This window comes from Bos mutus, chromosome 11 (assembly GCF_027580195.1).
Source record: "Bos mutus isolate GX-2022 chromosome 11, NWIPB_WYAK_1.1, whole genome shotgun sequence".
NCBI classification, from domain to species: Eukaryota; Metazoa; Chordata; class Mammalia; order Artiodactyla; family Bovidae; genus Bos; species Bos mutus.
The window spans coordinates 89,258,671-89,280,536 of record NC_091627.1 but is presented as its reverse complement, the minus strand read 5'-3'; the positions used below and the strand labels follow the sequence as shown (position 1 = coordinate 89,280,536).

Here is a 21,866-nt window from a genome sequence, read left to right as displayed (position 1 = left end):
AACTCCTGGAGTTCACTGAGACTCAACGTCCATCAAGTCAGTGATGCCATCCAGCCATCTCATCCTCTGTCATCCCCTTCTCCTCCTGCCCCCAATCCCTCCCAGCATCAGAGTCTTTTCCAATGAGTCAACTCTTCACATGAAGTGGCCAAAGTACTGGAGTTTCAGCTTTAGCATCATTCCTTCCAAAGAAATCCCAGGGCTGATCTCCTTCGGAATGGACTGGTTGGATCTCCTTGCAGTCCAAGGGACTCTCAAGAGTCTTCTCCAACACCACAGTGCAAAAGCATCAATTCTTCGGCACTCAGCCTTCTTCACAGTCCAACTCTCACATCCATACATGACCACAGGAAAAACCATAGCCTTGACTAGACGGAACTTTGTTGGCAAAGTAATGTCTCTGCTTTTGAATATGCTATCTAGGTTGGTCATAACTTTCCTTCCAAGGAGTAAGCATCTTTTAATTTCATGGCTGCAGTCACCATCTGCAGTGATTTTGGAGCCCAGAAGAAAAAAGTATGACACAGTTCCCACTGTTTCCCCATCTATTTCCCATGAAGTGGTGGGACCGGATGCCATGATCTTTGTTTTCTGAATGTTGAGCTTTAAGCCAACTTTTTCACTCTCCACTTTCACCTTCATCAAGAGGCTATTTAGTTCCTCTTCACTTTTTGCCATAAGGGTGGTATCATCTACATATCTGAGGTTATTGATATTTCTCCTGGCAATCTTGATTCCAGCTTGTGTTTCTTCCAGTCCAGTGTGTCTCATGATGTACTCTACATATAAGTTAAATAAGCAGGGTGACAATATACAGCCTTGATGTACTCCTTTTCCTATTTGGAACCAGTCTGTTGTTCCATGTCCAGTTCTAACTGTTGCTTCCTGACCTGCATACAAATTTCTCAAGAGGCAGATCAGGTGGTCTGGTATTCCCATCTCTTTCAAAATTTTCCACAGTTTCTTGTGATCCACACAGTCAAAGGCTTTGGCATAGTCAATAAAGCAGAAATGGATATTTTTCTGGAACTCTCTTGCTTTTTCCATGATCCAGTGGATGTTGGCAATTTGATCTCTGGTTCCTCTGCCTTTTCTAAAACCAGCTTGAACATCAGGAAGTTCAGTAAGTACCTACCAAATGAATGTCTGAATGCATTCATGAAGTGAGAATGGTAAGAATTTATTTGAGTCAAATGAAACAAATATATACAATAAACTAAAATGAAGGAGATGTAACATTCAAATACAAACTGCCAGTTTATCCACACTAAGTAAGGAGTGAAAGCCCCTTCATATATGCATTTCTCTGTTCACCCGTTCATCAGTTATTTTTTAGTACCTATTATACATCTTTTCTAGATGCTGACTATGAAAGGACAATAATCAAAAAGAAAGAAACAAACAATCAAAACAAGACAAAACAATCAAGACACTTTCATAGCTTATATTCTAGCAGGAGAGACAGGTAACATACAAGCAAGAAGTAATGCATAGTATCAGTTCAGTTCAGTTCAGTGGCTCAGTCGTGTCCGACTCTTTGTGACCCCATGAATCGCAGCACGCCAGGCCTCCCTGTCCATCACCAACTCCTGGAGTTCACTCAAACTCATGTCCATTGAGTCAGTGATGCCATCCAGCCATCTCATCCTCTGTCATCCCCTTCTCCTCCTGCCCCCAATCCCTCCCAACATCAGAGTCTTTTCCAATGAGTCAACTCTTTGCATGAAGTGGCCAAAGTACTGGAGTTTCAGCTTTACTAGATGATAATTATAAGGGCTACACAAACAAATAATCCAGGAAGAGAGATAATGATAGTTAAGGGAATATTATTGAGTGGATTCTGAATGTAAAATGGATTCCAGGCAAGCAAAACTAAAAAGCCACAACATTTCCTGTGGAAAACTATGTACATTTCTTCTGGATTCAGCAATCTGAGAATGGAATAACAGAAGGGAAGACAGTGAAACTGAGATATGTAAGGCTTCCTATGTAACCGGTTTATGTCAGTTTCACATAAGCATTTGGATTTTAAGAAAGCCTTCCTCAGTGATCAGTGCAAAGAAACAGAGGAAAACAATAGAATGGGAAAGACTAGAGATCTTTTCAAAAAAATTAGAGATACCATGGGAACAGTTCATGCACAAATGGGCTCGATAAAGGACAGAAATGGTATGGACCTAACAGAAGCAGAAGATATTAAGAAGAGGTGGCAAGAATATACAGAAGAACTGTACAAAAAAGATCTTCATGACCCAGATAATCACGATGGTGTGATCACTGACCTAGAGCCAGACATCCTGGAATGTGAAGTCAAGTGGGCCTTAGAAAGCATCACTACAAACAAAGCTAGTGGAGGTGATGGAATTCCAGTGGAGCTATTTCAAATCCTGAAAGATGATGCTGTGAAAGTGCTGCACTCAATATGCCAGCAAATTTGGAAAACTCAGCAGTGGCCACAAGACTGGAAAAGGTCAGTTTTCATTCCAATACCAAAGAAAGGCAATGCTAAAGAACGCTCAAATTACCAGACAAATGCACTCTTGTCACATGCTAGCAAAATAATGCTCAAAATTTTTCAAGCCAGGCTTCAACAGTATGTAAACCGTGAACTTCCAGATGTTCAAGCTGGAATTAGAAGAGGCAGAGGAACCAGTCATCAAATTGCCAACATCCTTTGGATCATTGAAAAAGCAAAAGAGTTCCAGAAAAACATCAACTTCTGCTTTATTGACTATGCCAAAGCCTTTGACTGGGTGGATCCCAACAAACTGTGCAAAATTCTGAAAGAAATGGGAATACCAGACCACCTGACCTGCCTTCTGAGAAATCTGTTTGTAGGTCAGGAAGCAACAGATAGAACTGGACATGGAACAACAGACTGTTTCCCAATAGGGAAAGGAGTACGTCAAGGCTGTATACTGTCACCTTGCTTATTTAGCTTATATGCAGAGTACATCATGAGACACGCTGGGCTGGATGAAATACAAGCTGGAATCAAGATTTCTAGGAGAAATATCAATAACTTCAGATATGCAGGTGACACCACCCTTATGGCAGAAAGTGAAGAGGAACTAAAAAGCCTCTTGATGAAAGTGAAAGAGGAGAGTGAAAAAGTTGGCTTAAAACTAAACATTTAGAAAACTAAGATCATGGCATCCAGTCTCATCAGTTTATGGCAAATAGCTGTGGAAACAGTGACAGACTTTATTTTGGGGGCTCCAAAATCACAGCTGGAGAAGGCAGTGGCACCCCACTCCAATACTCTTGCTTGGAAAATCCCATGGATGGAGGAGCCTGGTAGTCTGCAGCCCATGAGGTTGCTAAGAGTTGGACACGACTGAGTGACTTCAGTTTCACTTTTCACTTTCATGCATTGGAGAAGGAAATGGCAATCCACTCCAATGTTCTTGCCTGGAGAATCCCAGGGACAGAGGGGCCTTGCAGGGGGCTGTCTATGGGGTTGCACAGAGTCGGACACGACTGAAGTGACTTAGCAGCAAAATCACAGCAGATGGTGACTTCAACTATAAAATTGAATTATCACCCACACCCTTAAAGTCATATTACTCCTGCCCCAGTGGAAGCGTAGAACCTGGCCTTTAAGAAATTAATGGAAGCTGGTACATAGCAACGGCTGAACGAGAACCATTTTCAACACATTGATTCTGCAGCTGGTTTCCAAAAAGACATCTGAAGTGGTTATAGATACATTAAAAATAGTCATGAAGGCTTCCTTTGCTGTCTAAGCATATGATTACCATCTATGCATTCAAAGGCTGTTTTCAGTGGAAGTTTGAGTGGTGTTCTCTGGTGCAGAAATAGAAACATGTTCAATACATGATATGGAATAGAAAGAGGGGATTTGATGAGTCAGACTAATTGATGTTTTGGCAAAATGAGATGTCTGAAAAAAGTTACATGTTCATATGCATACCCAGATAACAAGAATCTAAACCATAAGGAATGTTGCAAATATTTTTTTCTTTAAAAAAAAATAAATAAAAGACTCTTACTCCTTGGAAGAAAAGTTATTACCAACCTAGATATTGTATTAAAAAGCATTTTTTATATATAAAAAGAGACATTACTTTGCCAACAAATGTCCGTCTAGTCAAGGCTATGGTTTTTCCAGTGGTCATGTATGGATGTGAGAGTTGGAGTATAAAGAAAGCTAAGCACAAATGAATTGGTGCTTTTGAACAGTGGTGCTAGAGAGGACTCTTGAGAGTCCCTTGGATTATAAGGAGATCCAACCAGTGCATCCTAAAGGAGATCAGTCCTGAATATTCATTCGAAGGACTGATGCTGAAGCTGAAGCTCCGATACTTTGGCCACCTGATGTGAAGAACTGACTCATCTGAAAATACCTTGATGCTGGGAAAGATAGAGGGCAGGAGGAGAAGGGGACGACAGAGGATGAGATGGTTGGATGGCATCACCAACTCAATGATATGAGTTTGAGTAAACTCCGGGAGTTGGTGATAGACAGGGTGGACAGGTGTGCTGCAGTCCATGGGGTGGCAAAGAGTCAGACACAACTGAGAGACTGAACTGATAATGCCTTTGTTTCTAAATACTATCTTGACCTCTTTTCTGATTTGAAAATGCACTTGACCTATTCTTGTAAGACTATTTCCACTAAGAAGTGGAATTGGAGGTACAGTATATCTGAAGCCCTAGAAGACATAGATTCCCTAGTTTTGTTATAGACTTTACCAGAGAACATAAGGTGTCTCTCAGATCAAACGATCCAGGAAGAATGATATATGGAAAATAGCTGCCTTACAGCCATTGTGTGTTTGGGGCTAATGATATCTACTCTTAAACCTGTATGCTTTTTGCCTTAAGAAACCACATAGAGGGAACAGTTCCTTTGGGTGCTGTGTTTTCAAGAGGGAGGTTGTAGACATTGTTAGAACATACAGTTGTAGAAGGCAAAGGTTTTTTTTTTTTTTTTTTTTTAAACAGTGTTTTAGAATTTCACCAGGCTGCAATTTGTTCATGTTTTGCAAAGTGTAAATGTTTTACATGTGCATACACACACACACACACACACACACATATATATATGTATATATACATACATATATACATACATACAGGTAGTTGTCTTAGACTAATTGGAGGATGGGCACAGAAGCCAGGGATCCGATTCTGCCTCCATTCCCTCTCCTGCTACAAACTCTAATCTGAATGGGCCTCTCCCTGATTCCAAGCTTCTCATTGTCACCTCCTTTCCTTCCCTCCACTTCTCAGGCTTTCAGTACCCTTGTGATGCACCTTAGCTCCTCAGGGACAAATTGAAACTTTCATTATTCTATGGTCTAGAAGGTATGCCAAGTGTTTTCCTTTGCAAAATCTTTCTAACCATCACACCTACCTGCATGTGCTAAATACGACTTTCCCAATTTGTAGGAAGTGGTACAGAGTATGGCAAGTATAAGGAAGATTCATGTTTTGTTTCTAGAACTTAGAGCTGTGTAATTTCTGCTTCATCACTTACTCTGCCTAAGCTTAATTTTTTCTCACCTATCTCTTGTCTGGGTAATTGACTCTATCTAAAATTTGAGACAAACGACTTACACATAGTATGTGTGCAGTATATTAATATTGTCATTTTTATTCTATAATGTTATACTTGCAGTAACTGTCTTACATTTCTTCTTATCCTGTTTAGTTTCTAACATACTCAGTGGTTGGTGTTATTAACAGTTTCTTGACTAAGAGAGTTCTTAGTGTCATCTTTTTTTTCTTGTGTGTTTTGCTCCTCCATTTGCGGAACTCATTTGTTATCATATCTTCAAACATCCTTTTTCAGAGAAGCATTTTCCTCCCTTCTCACTTCTCACCTTGATTTAACCAGGCGCAAAGTGATATACTGGAGAAGGGCATGACAACCCACTCCAGTATTCTTTCCTGGAGAATCCCATGGACAGAGGAGCCTGGCGGGCTACAGTCCATGGGGTCGCAAGAGTTGGATGCGACTTAGTGACTAGACCACGAAGTGATGTAAGTGGGTACTTTTCTCCTCTCTTTGGTTTATTAAATACTTCAAATCTTTGACACTGCCTTATAACAAAGAAAATAAACAAAGACAAGGAGAAAACAGCCAAGGCTTGTCTCCAAACCTGCCTGCTCTTAATGATGCAGCTTTCTTTGAGGTGAAACCTTTTGCTCATCTGGATTTATTGTCCCTCAGTCTTATTGGCCCCTTTAAAATGAAGATTTGCTAGTGTATCTCTCTTGTACTTGTCTCTGCCTGTGTGTTGTTCCAATGCCCACCCCACCCACCAGTCATGTGACTTCAGAATGATGGAGGGATGTCTGGACCTGCACATTTGCATTGAACCAACTCAGACTTTATACGGACTTCACCCCTTCCCTATTTCCTTTTCTCTGAGGAGAGTCCATGTTTCCAGTCAGCCAGATAAAAGATCTTGGCATCACTTGTGATGCAGCCTCCTGTATGATGATCTAATTTGTATCTGTTACCACGTCACACTGCCGAGTTTTCTTCCCTGACTTCTACTCCGTTCTACTGCTGGCACATCCATCTCAGAATGAGGTCCCCACAGAGCCCTTTGCTCTAGCCTCCATCCTGTGTTGGCCTCTGCACAACCAGCTTCCTTAAGCCCTGCTTTAAAAACATCACTTCTCATCTCAAAAGCTTTTAACAGCATTCAGTTTTCAACCATGTATAATCCCTGCCTGACTTTCAAGGTTTTGTTCAAGCTGTTTCTGTGTATCCAGCATTAATTTTCAAGATCACTCAACATCTTTCTTCTACTTTTGTCTATTCAGTTTTATTTTGTATACTATTTTATGCTGTTTCATAAACTCATATTACTTCTGAATCTATTTTAATTCTCTTTTCATCTTAGATGTTCTGTTCTCTGTCTCCCCAGTTTGAGTCAGATTTCAAATCTCAATCTAACAGTCACTCCTCCTTAGGTGAGAGACTGTCTCCTGTTCCTCAAAGTTTTATTTATCTCTATCCATTCTGAACTAGTATTTACTATCGGTAAAAATACTTTAGCATTTAAATACTAGCATCTGAATATACTCCAAATGTAAATGTTTAAAGTTGCTGATCTCTTAATTTCAAATGCATTTTAACAACCCTGTATACTTAATTCTCTTCTCCTCATGATTACTGTTTTTGATATCATATTTTACATCTGATTGTCTTATGTATCCCTTAACTGTTTATCATAGATATATATGATTTTACTACTATTATCTTTAACCTCCCTACTAGCTTATACCTGAATGCTTTACTACCTTTACGGTATATTTGCTTTTACCAATGAGATTATTTTTCCTTTCATAATTTTCACACTTTGAGTTTTAGCCTTTTATTTTTCTTTTCTTTTTTTAATTTTTTTAAATTTTATTTTATTTTTAAACTTTACAATATTGTATTAGTTTTGCCAAATATCGAAATGAATCCGCCACAGGTATACCTGTGCTCCCCATCCTGAACCCTCCTCCCTCCTCCCTCCCCATACCATCCCTCTGGGTCGTCCCACTGCACCAGCCCCAAGCATCCAGTATCATGCATCGAACCTGGACTGGCGACTTGTTTCATACATGATATTATACATGTTTCAATGTCATTCTCCCAAATCTCCCCACCCTCTCCCTCTCCCACAGAGTCCATAAGACTGATCTATACATCAGTGTCTCTTTTGCTGTCTCGTACACAGGGTTATTGTTACCATCTTTCTAAATTCCATATATATGTGTTAGTATACTGTATTGGTGTTTTTCTTTCTGGCTTGCTTCACTCTGTATAATAGGTTCCAGTTTCATCCATCTCAGAAGAACTGATTCAAATGTATTCTTTTTAATGGCTGAGTAATACTCCATTGTGTATAGGTACCACCACTTTCTTATCCATTCATCTGCTGATGGACATCTAGGTTGCTTCCATGTCCTGGCTATTACAAACAGTGCTGCGATGAACATTGGGGTACATGTGTCTCTTTCCCTTCTGGTTTCCTTAGTGTGTATGCCCAGGAGTAGGATTGTTGGATCATAAGGCAGTTCTATTTCCAGTTTTTTAAGGAATCTCCACACTGTTCTCCATAGTGGCTGTACTAGTTTGCATTCCCATCAACAGTGTAAGAGAGTTCCCTTTTCTCCACACTCTCTCCAGCATATATTGCTTGTAGACTTTTGGATCGCAGCCATTCTGACTGGCATGAAATGGTACCTCATAGTGGTTTTGATTTGCATTTCTCTGATAATGAGTGATATTGAGCATCTTTTCATGTGTTTGTTAGCCATCTGTATGTCTTCTTTGGAGAAATGTCTATTTAACATTTCTTGTAAAGCTGGTTTGGTGACGCTGAACCCTTAGCTTTTGCTTCTCTATAAAATTTTGATCTTGCCCTCAAATCTGAATAAAAGCCTTGCCTGGTAGAGTATCCTTGGTTGTTGGTTTTCCCTTTTATCACAATGTACCATGCCACTGCCTTCTGGCCTGTAGAGTTTCTGCTGAAAAGTCAGCTGACAGCATTATGGGAGTTACCCTTATGAAACGTGTGCTTTCCCTCGCTGTTTTTTTAGTATTCTTTATCTTTAATTTTTGCCATTTTAATCATAATGTGTCTTGATACGGGCCTATTTGGTTTCATCTTGTTTTGGGCTTCCTAGACTAGGATGTCCTTTCCTAGGTTAGGGAAGTTTTCAGCTATTTCTTCAAATGAGTTCCCTGTGCCTTTCTCTCTCTTCTCCTTCTGAGACACTTATAATGCAAATGGGTGTAAGCTTGATGCTGTCTCTGAGGTTTTCAAAAGTATCCTCATTTTTTCAAATTCTTTTTTTATTTTTTTATTTCTTTCTTTTGGTTCAGCTTGGGTAATTTCTACCACTCTGCTTTTCAGTTAACTGCTCAGTTCCTGTATATTATCTAGTCTACCACTGATTCCTTTTTAGTGTATTTTTTTATTCCAGTTATTATATTCGTCAGTTCTGTTTGTTTCATCTTTATGTTTTTGAACTCTGTTAAACTTCTCACTGTGTGCATCCATTCTTATCCTGAATTCAGAAAGTGTCTTTATGTTCATTATCTTGAACTCTTTATCAGGTCGATTACTTATCTCCACTTAGCTTAGTTATTTTTGTGAGGTTTTGTCTTGTTCTTTCATTTGGAACATTATTCTGTCTCCACATTTTGCCTAATCCTCTGTGTCTATTTGTATGAATTAGGTAGGTTGGCTAAGTTTTCCAATCTTGGAGAAGTGATCTTATGTTGGAGACATCCCATGGTGCCCAACAACATACGTCCCTCTGTTTACCAGAGCTATGTGCTCTAAGGGTGCCCCCTATGTGGGCTGTTTGGGCCCTTCTATTGTGGCTGGGCTGACTACCGTGGAGTTGCTGGTAGGCAAGGCTAGCCCTGGTCCTGTTGCATAGAGCCTCTAATGGGTAGGGCCTTGTCCTTGTATGACTGGCTGTGTGGCCCAGGGGATCCTATTCGGGTACCAACTTGCTTGTAGGATGAGCAGGATCCAAGGTTGTGGTGGCTAGGGGTCTCAGAGCTGGTGCCAACTGGCTGCAGGTGATGTTGTGTCCCTGTAGGGCTGACTGCTTGTCCCAGGAGGTCACAGGACTTGTGCCAATCCACTGATGAGTGGATAAGCTCCTGGAACTAATACAGTAGAAGGAGGACCACAGAATGGTGTTTTCCAGCACCAGTGTCCTTGTGGTAGAAAAAAAACTACCCAAATTGGCAGCCACCAGCAATTATGTCCCCGGGGGAGTCCTAGTTGCCTCCTGTCTCTTGAGGAGGCTCTCTAAGGTCGTCAGGTGAGTCAGACCCAGGCTTCTTTCCAGTTACTGCCTCTGTGCTGGGTCTCAGAACGCGTGAAATCTTGCACATATTCATTAAGAACAGGCACTCTCTTTCTTGCAGCACTCTGGCTCTCTTAAACACAAGCCCTGCTGCCTTTCAAAGCCAGGTATTCTGGGGACTCTTCTTTCTGGTGCAGGATCCCCTGGCGTGGAAGCCCAGTGTGGGGCCTCAGATTCTTACTTTTGGGGGAGAACTTTCACAACTGTAATTTTCCTTCTCCATGTGGGTCAGTTCTCCAGAGATTCAGGTCTGGACTATACCAAGAGTTTGCCCTCATACACATCTCATTGTTATTCCTTCGGTATATCTTTAGTTGTGGACTATCTTTTCTGCTAGTCTTCACATCATTTATGTTGATAGTTGTTCTGTAATTATAATTTATTATAATTTTTATAATAATTTTAATTATATAATTATTATAATTTTTGTGTGTCTGTGGGAGTTAGTGAGCTCAGGCATTCTTACTCCACCAACATAGCCGCTTCCCTCAGCTATGCTACTTTCTATATAACTTACTGAATAAGTAATAGATAAATTCACACTTCAAAAAAATTAAAGGTTGCATCTAAAAAGGTGCCAATTATAAGTGCTTGGTGGATAGTTTTGCTGATTAACATATGTAACACACACAATTTTTCATCAAGGAATCAAACACACATAAATAAGTCTAATTTTTAATCATAAATAAATTTCATATTTTAAAACATATTATCTTTGATTTAATAGATTAGTTTGTCTCTTTTTAAAATTTACTTTTTTATTGAAGGATAATTGCTTTACAGAATTTTGCTGTTTTTTGTCAAACCTCAAAATGAATCAGCCATCAGTTCAGTTGAGTCTCTCAGTCATGTCCAACTCTTTGCGACCCCATGAATCCCAGCACGCCAGGCCTCTCTGTCCATCACCAACTCCCAGAGTTCACTCAGACTCATGTCCATTGAGTCGGTGATGCCATCCAGCCATCTTATCCTCTGTCATCCCCTTCTCCTCCTGCCCCCAATTCCTCCCAGCATCAGAGTCTTTTCCAATGAGTCAACTCTTCGCATGAGGTGGCCAAAGTACTGGAGTTTCAGCTTTAGCATCATTCCTTCCAAAGAAATCCCAGGGCTGATCTCCTTCAGAATGGACTGGTTGGATCTCCTTGCAGTCCAAGGGACTCTCAAGAGTCTTCTCCAACACCACACTTCAAAACCATCAATTCTTCAGTGCTCAGCCTTCTTCACAGTCCAACTCTCACATCCATACATGACCACAGGAAAAACCATAGCCTTGACTAGACGGACTTTGTTGGCAAAGTAATGTCTCTGCTTTTCAATATGCTATCTAGGTTGGTCGTAACTTTCCTTCCAAGGAGTAAGCGTCTTTTAATTTCATGGCTGCAGTCACCATCTGCAGTGATTTTGGAGCCCCCTAAAATAAAGTCTGACACTGTTTCCACTGTTTCCCCGTCTATTTCCCATGAAGTGATGGGACCAGATGCCATGATCTTCGTTTTCTGAATGTTGAGTTTTAAGCCAACTTTTTCACTCTCCACTTTCATTTTCATCAAGAGGCTTTTTAGTTCCTCTTCACTTTCTGCCATAAGGGTGGTGTCATCTGCATATCTGAGGTTATTGATATTTCTCCTGGAAATCTTGATTCCAGCTTGTGTTTCTTCCAGTCCAGCATTTCTCATGATGTACTCTGCATATAAGTTAAATAAGCAGGGTAACAATATACAGCCTTGACGTCCTCCTATTCCTATTTGAAACCAGTTTGTTGTTCCATGTCCAGTTCTAACTCTTGTTTCCTGACCTCCATACAGATTTCTCAAGAGGCAGGTCAGGTGGTCTGGCATTCCCGTCTCTTTCAGAATTTTCCACGGTTTATTGTGATCCACACAGTCAATAAAGCAGAAATAGATGTTTTTCTGGGACTCTCTTGCTTTTTCCATGATCCAGCAGATGAATCAGCCATAGGTATACATATATCCCCTCCCTTTTGAAACTCCCTCCCACCTCCCTCCCCATCCCAGCCCTCTAGGTTGATACAGAGCCCCTGTTTGAGTTTCCTGAGCCATACAGCAAATCCCCATTGGCTATCTATTTTACATATGGCAATGTAAGTTTCCATATTACCCTTTCCATACATCTCACTCTCTCCTCCTCTCTCCCCGTGTCCATAGGTCTATTCTCTATGTCTGTTTCTCCATTGTTGCCCTGTAAATAAATTCTTAATTACCATTTTTCTAGATTCTTTATAAATGTGTTAGAATATGGTATTTATCTTTCTCTTTCTGACTCACTTCACTCTATATAATAGGTTCTAGGTTCATCCACCTTGGGGAACTGACTCAAATGTGTTCCTTTTTATGGCTGAGTAATATTCCATATATATACCACTACTTCTTTATCCATTCATCTGTTGATAGACATCTAGGTTGTTTCCATGTCCTGGACGTTGTAATTAGTGCTGCAATGAACAATGGGATACATGTGTCTCTTTTAATTTTGATTTCCTCAGGGTATATACCTAGGAGTGGGATTGCTGGGTCATATGGTGGTTTTATTCCTAGTTTTTTAAAGAATCTCCATACATCTTCCATAGTGGCTGTATCAATTTACATTCCCACCAAATGTGCAAGAGTGTTCCCTTTTCTCCACACCCTTTTCAGCATTTATTGTTTGTAGACTTTTTGATAATGGCCATTCTGACAGGCATGAGGTGATATCTCATTGTGGTTTTGATTTGCATTTCTCTAATAATGAGCCATGTTGAGCATCTCTTCATGTGTTGTGAGCCATCTGTATGTCTTCTATGTAGAAATGTCTGTTTAGGTCTTTTTCCCCAGTGGCACCCCACTCCAGTATTCTTGCCTGGAAAATCCCATGGATGGAGGAGCCTGGTGGGCTGCAGTCCATGGGGTCGTTAGGAGTTGGATACGACCGAGCAACTTGACTTTCACTTTTCACTTTCATGCATTGGAGAAGGAAATGGCAACCCACTCCAATGTTCTTGCCTGGAGAATCCCAGGGACGGGGGAACCTGGTGGGCTGCCATCTATGGGGTCACACAGAGTCAGACACGACTGAAATGACTTAGCAGCAGCAGCCACTTTTTGATTGGGTTGTTTGTTCTTCTGGTATTGAGTTGTGTGAGTTGCTTGTATATTTTGGAAATTAATCATTTGTCAGTTGTTTCATTTGCTATTATTTTCTCCCATTCTGAGGGTTTTCACCTTGCTTATAGTTTCCTTTGCTGTGCAACAGCTTTTAAGTTTAATCAGGTCCCACTTGTTTACTTTTGTTTTTATTTCTGTTACTCTAGGAGGTGGGTTATAGAGGATCTTGCTTTGATTTATGTCATCGAGTGTTCTGCCTGTGTTTTCCTCTAAGAGTTTTATAGTTTCTGTTCTTACATTTAGGTCTTTAATCCATTTTGGGTTTATCTTTGTGTATGGTGTTAGAAAGTGTTCTAATTTCATTATTTTACATGTGTGTAAAGTGTAGTTGTTCAGTGGTGTCCGACTCTTTGCAACCCCACAGACTGTAGCCTACCAGGCTCCTCTGTCTATGGGATTTTCCAGGCAATAGTACTGGAATGGATTGCCCAGTTTTCCCAGCACCATTTATTGAAGATGCTATCTTTGCCTCATTGTATATTCTTGCCTCCTTTGTCAAAAATAAGGTACCCATAGGTGCATAGATTTACTTCTGGGCTGTCTATCTTGTTCCATTGGTCTATATTTCTGTTTTTGTGCCAGTAATATACTGTCTTGATGACTGTAGCTTTGTAGTATAACCTGAAGTCAGGAAGTCTGATTCCTCCATCTCCATTCTTTCTCAAGACTCCTTTGGCTATTTGGGGTCTTTTTTGTTTCCATATGAATTGTGAAATTTTTTTGTTTTAGTTCTGTGAAAAATGCCATTGGTAATTTGATAGGGATTGCATTAAATCTGTAGATTGCATTTGGTAGTATAGTCATTTTCACAATATTGATTCTTCCTACCCAGGAACATGGAATATCTCTCCATCTGCTTATGTCATCTTGATGTCTTTCATTAGTGTCTTATAATTTTTTGTGTACAGTTCTTTTCTCTCCTTAGGTAAGTTTATTCCTAGATATTTAATTCTTTTTGTTGCAATGGTGAATGGAATTGATTCCTTAATTGGTCTTTCTGATTTTTTAATTGTTAGTATATAGAAATGCAAGTGATTTCTGTGTATTGATTGTATATCCTGCAACTTTGCTAAATTCACTGATTAGTAATTTTCTGATACTGTCTTTAGGATTTTCTATGTACAGTATCATGTCATGTGCAAACAGTGAGAGCTTTACTTCTTCTTTTCTGATCTGGGTTCCTTTTATTTCATTTTCTTCTCTGATTCCTGTTCCTAGGACTTCCAGAACTACGTTGAATAATAGTGCCAAAAGTGGACACCCTTGTCTTGTTCTTGATCTTATGGCAAATGCTTTCAGTTTTTCATGATTGAGAATAATGTTTGCTGTAAGCTTATCATATATGGCCTTTACTATGTTGAGGTAGGTTCCTTCTATGCCCATTTCTTGAAGGGTTTTAATCATAAATAAGTGCTGAATTTTGTCAAAGGCTTTTTCTGCATTTATTGAGATGATCATATGGTTTTATCTTTCAATTTGTTAATATAGTGTATCACAGTGATTGATTCCCATATATCGAAGAATTCTTGCATCCCTGGAATAAACCAAATTTGATTATATTGTATGAGCTTTTTGATGTGTTGCTGAATTCTGTTTGCTAAAATTTTGTTGAGGATTTTTGCATCTATGTTCATCAGTGATATCGGCCTGTCGTTTTGTTTTTTGGTGTTGTCTTTGTCTGGTTTTGGTATCAGGGTGATGGTGGCCTCATAGAATGAATTTGGAAGTGTTCCTTACTCTGCAATTTTTTAAAAGAGTTTTATAAGGATAGGCATTAGCTCTTCTTTAAATGTTTGCTAGAATTCTCCTGTGAAGGCATCTGGTCCTGGGCTTTTGTTTTTTGAGAGATTTTTGATCACAGTTTCAATTTCAGTGTTTTTAATTGGGTTGTTTACCTGGTGGCTCAGAGGTTAAAGCATCTGCCTGGAATGCAGGAGACCCGGGTTCGATCCCTGGGTCAGAAAGATCCCCTGGAGAAGGAAATGGCAACCTACTCCAGTACTCCTGCCTGGAGAATCCCATGGAGGGAGGAGCCTGGTAGGCTACAGTCCATGGGGTCGCAAAGAGTCGGACAGGACTGAGCGACTTCACTTTCACTTTATAATTTCTATTTCTACCTGGTTCAGTCTTGGAAGATGGAACTTTTCTAAGAATCTGTCCATTTCTTCCAGATTATCTATTTTATTTCCATATAGTTGTTCATAATAGTCTTTTATAATCCTGTGTATTTCTGTGCTGTCTGTTGTAACCTCTCCTTTTTCATTTTTAATTTTGTTGATTTGATTCTTCTCTCTTTTTCTCTTGATGAGTCTGGCTAAGGGTGTGTCAATTTTGTTTATCTTCTCAAAGAACCAGGTTTTAGTTTTATTCTTTACTATTGTTTCTTTCATTCTTTTTCACTTATCTCTGCTCGGATCTTTATGATTTCTTTCCTTCCATTAATTTTGGATTTTTTTTCCTTCTTCTTTTTTCTGTTGCTTTAGGTGTAAAGTTAGGTTGTCTATTCGATGTTTTCTTGTTTTTTGAGGTAAGATTGTATTGCTATAAACTTCCTTCTTAGAACTACTTTTGCTGCATCCCATAGGTTTTGAGTTGTCATGGTCTCATTGTCATTTTTTTCTATAAAATTTTATTTCCCTTTTGATTTCTACAGCAACCTGTTGGTTATTTAGAAACATGTTGTTTAATATCCATGTGTTTGTGTTTCTTACAGTTTTTTTTTTTTTTCTTGTAATTGATATCTAGTCTCATAGCGTTGTGGTCATGAAGATGCTTGATACAATTTCAATTTTCTTAAACTTACTGAGGTTTGATTTGTGACTCAAGATGTGGTCTATCCTGGAGAACGTTTCATGTGCACTTGAAAGGAAGGTGTATTCTTCTGCATTTGGAATGTCCTGAAGATATCAATGAGATCCATCTCATCTAATATGTCATTTAAGGCTTGTGTTTCCTTATTAATTTTCTGTTTTGATGATCTGTCCTTTGGTGTCAGTGGAGTGTTATAGTCTCCTACTTTATTTTGTTACTGTCAGTTTCTCCATTTATGTCTGTTTGTGTTTGCCTTAGGTATTGAGGTGTTTCTATGTTGGGTGCATAAATATTTATAATAGTTATGTCTTTCTCTTGGATTGATCCCTTGATACATCTGTTGTCTCCTTCCTTATCTCTTGTAATATTCTTTATTTTAAGGTCTGCTTTATCTGATTTGAGGATTGCTACTCCAGCTTTCTTTTGCTTCCCATTTGCATGGAATATATTTTTCCATCCTCTCACTTTCAGTCTATATGTGTCTTTAGGTCTGAAGTTTGTTTCTTGTAGACAGCATATATTTGGATCTTGTTTTTGTATCCGTTCAGCCAGTCTGTGTCTTTTGGTTGGAGCATTTAATCCATTTACATTTAAAGTAATTAGTGATATATATGTTCCTATTGCCATTTTCTAATTGTTTGGGGTTGATTTTGTAGATTTTTTTTCTTCTGTTGTATTTCTTGACTATATAAGTCTGTTTAACATTTGTTATAAAGCTGGTTTGGCGGTACTGAATTCTCTTAACTTTTGCTTGTCTGTATTTTTCCATTAATTTTGAATGAGATCCTTGCTGGGTACAATAATCTTGGTTGTAGATTATTCCCTTTCAGTACTTTAAATATGTCCTACCATTCCCTTCTGGCCTGCAGAGTTTCTGCTGAAATATCAGCTGTTAAGAATATGGGGTATCCCTTGTACATGACTTGCTCCTTCTCCATTTTAATATTCTTTCTTTGTGTTTAGTCTTTGTTAATTTGATATTATTTAAAAATTCTTTCTTTGTGTTTAGTCTTTTAATATTCTATTTTTGTGTTTAGTCTTTATTAGTTTGATTAATATGTGTCTTGGTGTGTTTCTCCTTGGGTTTATCCTGTATGGGACTTTTTGTGCCTCTTGGACTTGATTGGCTATTTCCTTTTCCACGTGGGGAAATTTTAAACTATAATCTCTCCAAAAATTTTCTCATACCCTTTCTTTTTCTCTTCTTCTTCTGACCCCTATAATTTTGATGTTGGTGCATTTGATATGGTCCCAGAGGTCTCTGAGACTGTCCTCAGCTCTCTTCATTCTTTTTACTTTATTCTGCTCTTCAGAAGTTATTTCCACCCTTTATCTTCCAGCTCACTGATTCATTCTTTTGCTTCAGATATTCTGCTATTGATTCCTTCTAGAGTATGTTTTGTTGTAATTGTGTTGTTTGTCTCTGTATGTTTATTCTTTAATTCTCCTAGGTCTTTGTTAATTGATTCTTGTAATTTCTCCATTTTGTTTTCAATGTTTTTGATCATATTTGCTATCATTATTCTGAATTTTGTTTCCAGTAGTTTGCCTATTTCCTCTTCATTTATTTGGACCTCTGTGTTTCTAGTTTGTTCCTTCATTTGTGCAGTATTTCTCTACCTTGTCTTTTTTTTTTTTTTTTTTACGTTATTGTGTTTGAGGTCTCCTTTCCTCAGTCTTCAAGGAAAGTTGAATTCTTTCTTCCTTTTGGTTTCTGCCCTCCTAAGCTTGGTTAAGTGGTTTGTGTGAGCTTTGTATAGGGTGAGATTTATGCTGAGTTTTTGCTTGTTTGCTTGTTTTCCCTCTGATGGGCAAGGCTGAGTGAGGTGGTACTCCTGTCTGCTGATGATTGGGTTTGCATTTTTGTCTTGTTTGTTGTTTAGATGAGGTGTCCTGCACAGGGTGCTAAGGGTGGTTGGGTGATGCCAGGTCTTGATTCAAGTGGTTACCTTTGTGTGAGTTCTCACTATTTGATACTCCCTAAGATTAGTTCTCTGGTAGGCTAGGTTCTTGGAGTCAGTGTTCCCACTCCAAAGGCTCAGGGTTTGATCTCTGCAGACTGAGGTGGGCAACAGACTCCTCCACATTGCAGTGACCACAGCGGCCTTGGAGCAATTTCCCTGCTCTTGCACTGTCCCTCTCGCGGCCCCAGCTTCTCCCTCCTACTGCTTGGGGGCTTGGGCAGTCAGCGGCCAGGTAGGTGCACAGGGAGCCAAGGGAGTTTCACCTGTAGATGGCTTGTCTCTTTGAGGCTACAGGTTGGGAGGGGCAGAAAAGGGTTTTTTGTCCCCACAGTTCTAAACCTTGATTTGCATGATTATTATATACATAAATATGTATAGAAAATCAATTTACTTAAAAATTTCACTTTTTGTTATGAGACATACCTCAATAAATACATTTAAAAATATTTAAACCAGGAATTCCCTGGTGGTCCAGTGGTTAGGACTCTGTGTTTTCATTGCTGAAGGCCTGAGTTCAATTCCTGGTTGAGGAACTAAGACCCACCAGCCCGTGTGGCATTGCAAAGAAAAATTAAGCCATGTGAGTAATTCATCTTAACACTCACCAGGGAAAAAACATGAATTTGTGGTAGAGAATGTGATGCTGTAGAAATAATGACACTCTATAAGCTATCTTATTGTTCAATTTAGAATTGCCATTTCTATTCCTTCTGAAGCACCCTATAATCACTAAATAAAGATCTAAAATAAAAACTTAAAAGACTAAATGTAGTTGCATTTGTAGCTTATGGTTAGAAATATTCAGTAATGGCATGAAATATGGAATGTACTTCTGGTAAAAAAGTAATAGGAAGATAATGACGCTATCTTCCTTTGTATATGGCTCTCAGGCATAGGCAACACTTTGTTGTAGTTTCATCCTTATTTCAAAGAGAATGCTGAGGGGTTCGGGCTCCGGGCGCCCAAGGGACGCAGCAGTGGCGGCCTTCAGGTTAGGAGACTGGCTTTCCGGCCACTTCGGCGCAGAGCACGGCGCCTTCCTCTTCTGGCGCCTTGGCCGAGCGGAGTCGTGCTGCCGGGTGGAGTCGGCGGCCCAGCGAACCCGAACGAGCAGTTGATGATCACGTTACTATGAGTCTGCTACACTGTGAAAACAGCTGTGGATCCAGCCAGTCCGAGAGCGACTGTTGCGCCGCCATGGCTGCCAGCTCCTGTGGGACTGCAGCAAAAGACGACAGTGTGAGTGGGACGGCCAGCACGGTGACTCTCTCCAGCTCTTTCATGGAGGAGATCCAGGGGTACGACGTGGAATTTGACCCACCCCTGGAAAGCAAATACGAGTGCCCCATTTGCTTGATGGCTTTGCGGGAAGCGGTGCAGACACCTTGCGGCCACAGGTTCTGCAAAGCCTGCATCATCAAATCAATAAGGGATGCAGGTCACAAATGTCCAGTTGACAATGAAATACTGCTGGAAAACCAACTATTTCCTGACAATTTTGCAAAACGAGAGATTCTTTCGCTGATGGTGAAATGTCCAAATGAAGGTTGTTTGCACAAGATGGAACTGAGGCATTTTGAGGAGCATCAAGCACACTGTGAGTTTGCTCTTATGAGTTGTCCGCAATGCCAGCGTCCCTTCCAGAAATGCCATCTTAATATTCATATTCTCAAGGAGTGTCCAAGGAGACAGGTTCCTTGTGAAAACTGTGCTGTATCAATGGCATTTGAAGATAAAGAGATTCATGAGCAGAACTGTCCTTTGGCAAATGTCATCTGTGAATACTGCAATACCATGCTCATCAGAGAACAGATGCCCAATCACTATGATCTAGACTGCCCTACAGCCCCAGTCCCATGCACGTTCAGTGCTTTTGGTTGCCATGAAAAGATGCAGAGGAATCACTTGGCATGCCACCTGCAAGAGAATACCCAGTCGCATATGAGAATGAAGGCCCAGGCTGTTCAGACTTTAAGCCTCGCGGTAGCTCCTGTGCCTCAATGTACCATGCCTCTGTATGACTCTGTGCCTCCCACCCGGCCTTCCTCTGGGCGTCACTCAGAAGTCCACAATTTCCAAGAAACCATTCAACAGTTAGAGGGTCGCCTTGTAAGACAAGACCATCAAATCCGGGAACTGACTGCAAAAATGGAAACCCAGAGCATGTATGTACATGAGCTCAAGCGAACTATTCGAACCCTTGAGGACAAAGTTGCTGAAATAGAAGCACAGCAGTGCAATGGGATTTACATCTGGAAGATTGGCAACTTTGGGATGCACTTGAAATCGCAAGAAGAGGAGAAGCCTGTTGTCATTCACAGCCCCGGGTTCTACACAGGCAAACCCGGCTACAAACTGTGCATGCGGCTGCACCTGCAGCTGCCGAGCGCGCAGCGCTGCACCAACTACATATCGCTCTTTGTCCACACGATGCAAGGGGAGTACGACAGCCACCTGCCGTGGCCCTTCCAGGGGACAATACGCCTTACCATCCTTGACCAGTCTGAAGCAGCTGTGAGGCAAAACCACGAAGAAATAATGGACGCCAAACCAGAGCTCCTGGCCTTTCAGAGACCCACCATCCCCCGGAACCCCAAGGGTTTTGGCTACGTGACTTTTATGCATCTGGAAGCCCTCAGACAAAGAACCTTCATCAAGGATGACACGTTATTAGTACGCTGTGAGGTCTCCACCCGCTTCGACATGGGCAGTCTTCGGAGGGAGGGTTTTCAGCCACGGAGTACTGACTCAGGGATATAGCATCCCCTGATTTGTTCAAGAAACAACAGAAAAAACATCTGCAGCAAACTTACCCTGTTCTCAATAATAATGTACAAACAAACAAAAAACAATGGGAAAGATATAATACTCACCAATGAATTTTATTTGACTTCCTATAGATTTCAGGGGATTTGAGCCATAATCCTTGGAAAGCTTAAGTTCTCATTCACCCTGGTTTTTCCTCCAGAGTGTTATTAAGGATATTCAGGGACTAGTTTAAACCCTAAATATAACCTTACTTATTAAATACTACTGTGTTGTCTGTCACATAATTCTCCTTAAAGTTGTTTCATTTTACCTTGCTTATTATTTCCTTTAGGCTATAAAGTAGCATTTCTCCAGAGTTAGAACTCTGAGAACCATGTGAAAACCAGCTGCTAGGTGTTAGGCTACAAGTCCCTTTTTGTCTTTTCCAGGCAGAGTGAATTCCACAGCCCTTCCATGATTCTTTGTTCCCTAGTGCTCTAGAACAAGGGGACACACACACACATAATCACCAACAGAGAAAGTTTAAATGTCTCACCTAGTCAGCCAGTATGGCGGCTCATTGGTGGTGAGAAAAGCTATTTGAGCCAAGAAATTTTCAGCTCTTTTGAACACTGCTGTTTCTGTGATTGTTGTCCAAAAATAAGTACCTGTCAAGGTACATGTAAAAAAATAAAGTTGTTCTTGTTGCATAGGTGAAAGAAAGCCTGAAGGACAGCTACTACCATTTTTTGATGACTTATTTTCTTCTTTGTGCAGCTTACCCATTTTACATTTTTTTCTACAATAAACATGTCCTTTTCTCAAAGAAAAAAAGTTATATGTTGCCACAAAACATTCAACCCTAACAAAAAAGGAAATAATATTTAAAAGCTTCCTGGTCAAACTTCTATTAAAAGCATGTCTGTGCATTAGGTAAAAAAAAAAAAAGAGAATGCTGAATTCTAGAGAGGATAGGTCATTAACACAAAGCCCTATAATATGTTAATGGTTAACTCACATTATAAATTTACAAATATATTTCTCCAGATTATTCCTTTATTAGTGCATATGTACAATTATATAACCATTAATGAATGTGTGTAAACATATGTAAACTCATGTGAAAGAGTCAGAATAGAATTTAAGCAGAATGGTGTTTATTTTAAATTCTTATTCCCCTCCTTCCATTTTTCTACTCCTCCACCATGTTGCCCCAATACTACCTAGAGTTCTGTTCTTACAGTTTCCCTATATTGACAGCAAATTCTTTACTGTCTGAACCACAAGGGAAGCCGAAAGTTTCCCTAGGTGGCCATAAATAATT

General features: G+C 40.0%; 1 pseudogene; it reads left to right on the top strand.

Moving 5' to 3' along the window:
• The first annotated feature begins 18,742 nt into the window (after nt 1-18,742).
• On the top strand, nt 18,743-21,396 carry LOC102284011 (TNF receptor-associated factor 6 pseudogene; annotated as a pseudogene).
• The last annotated feature ends 470 nt before the right edge of the window (nt 21,397-21,866 follow it).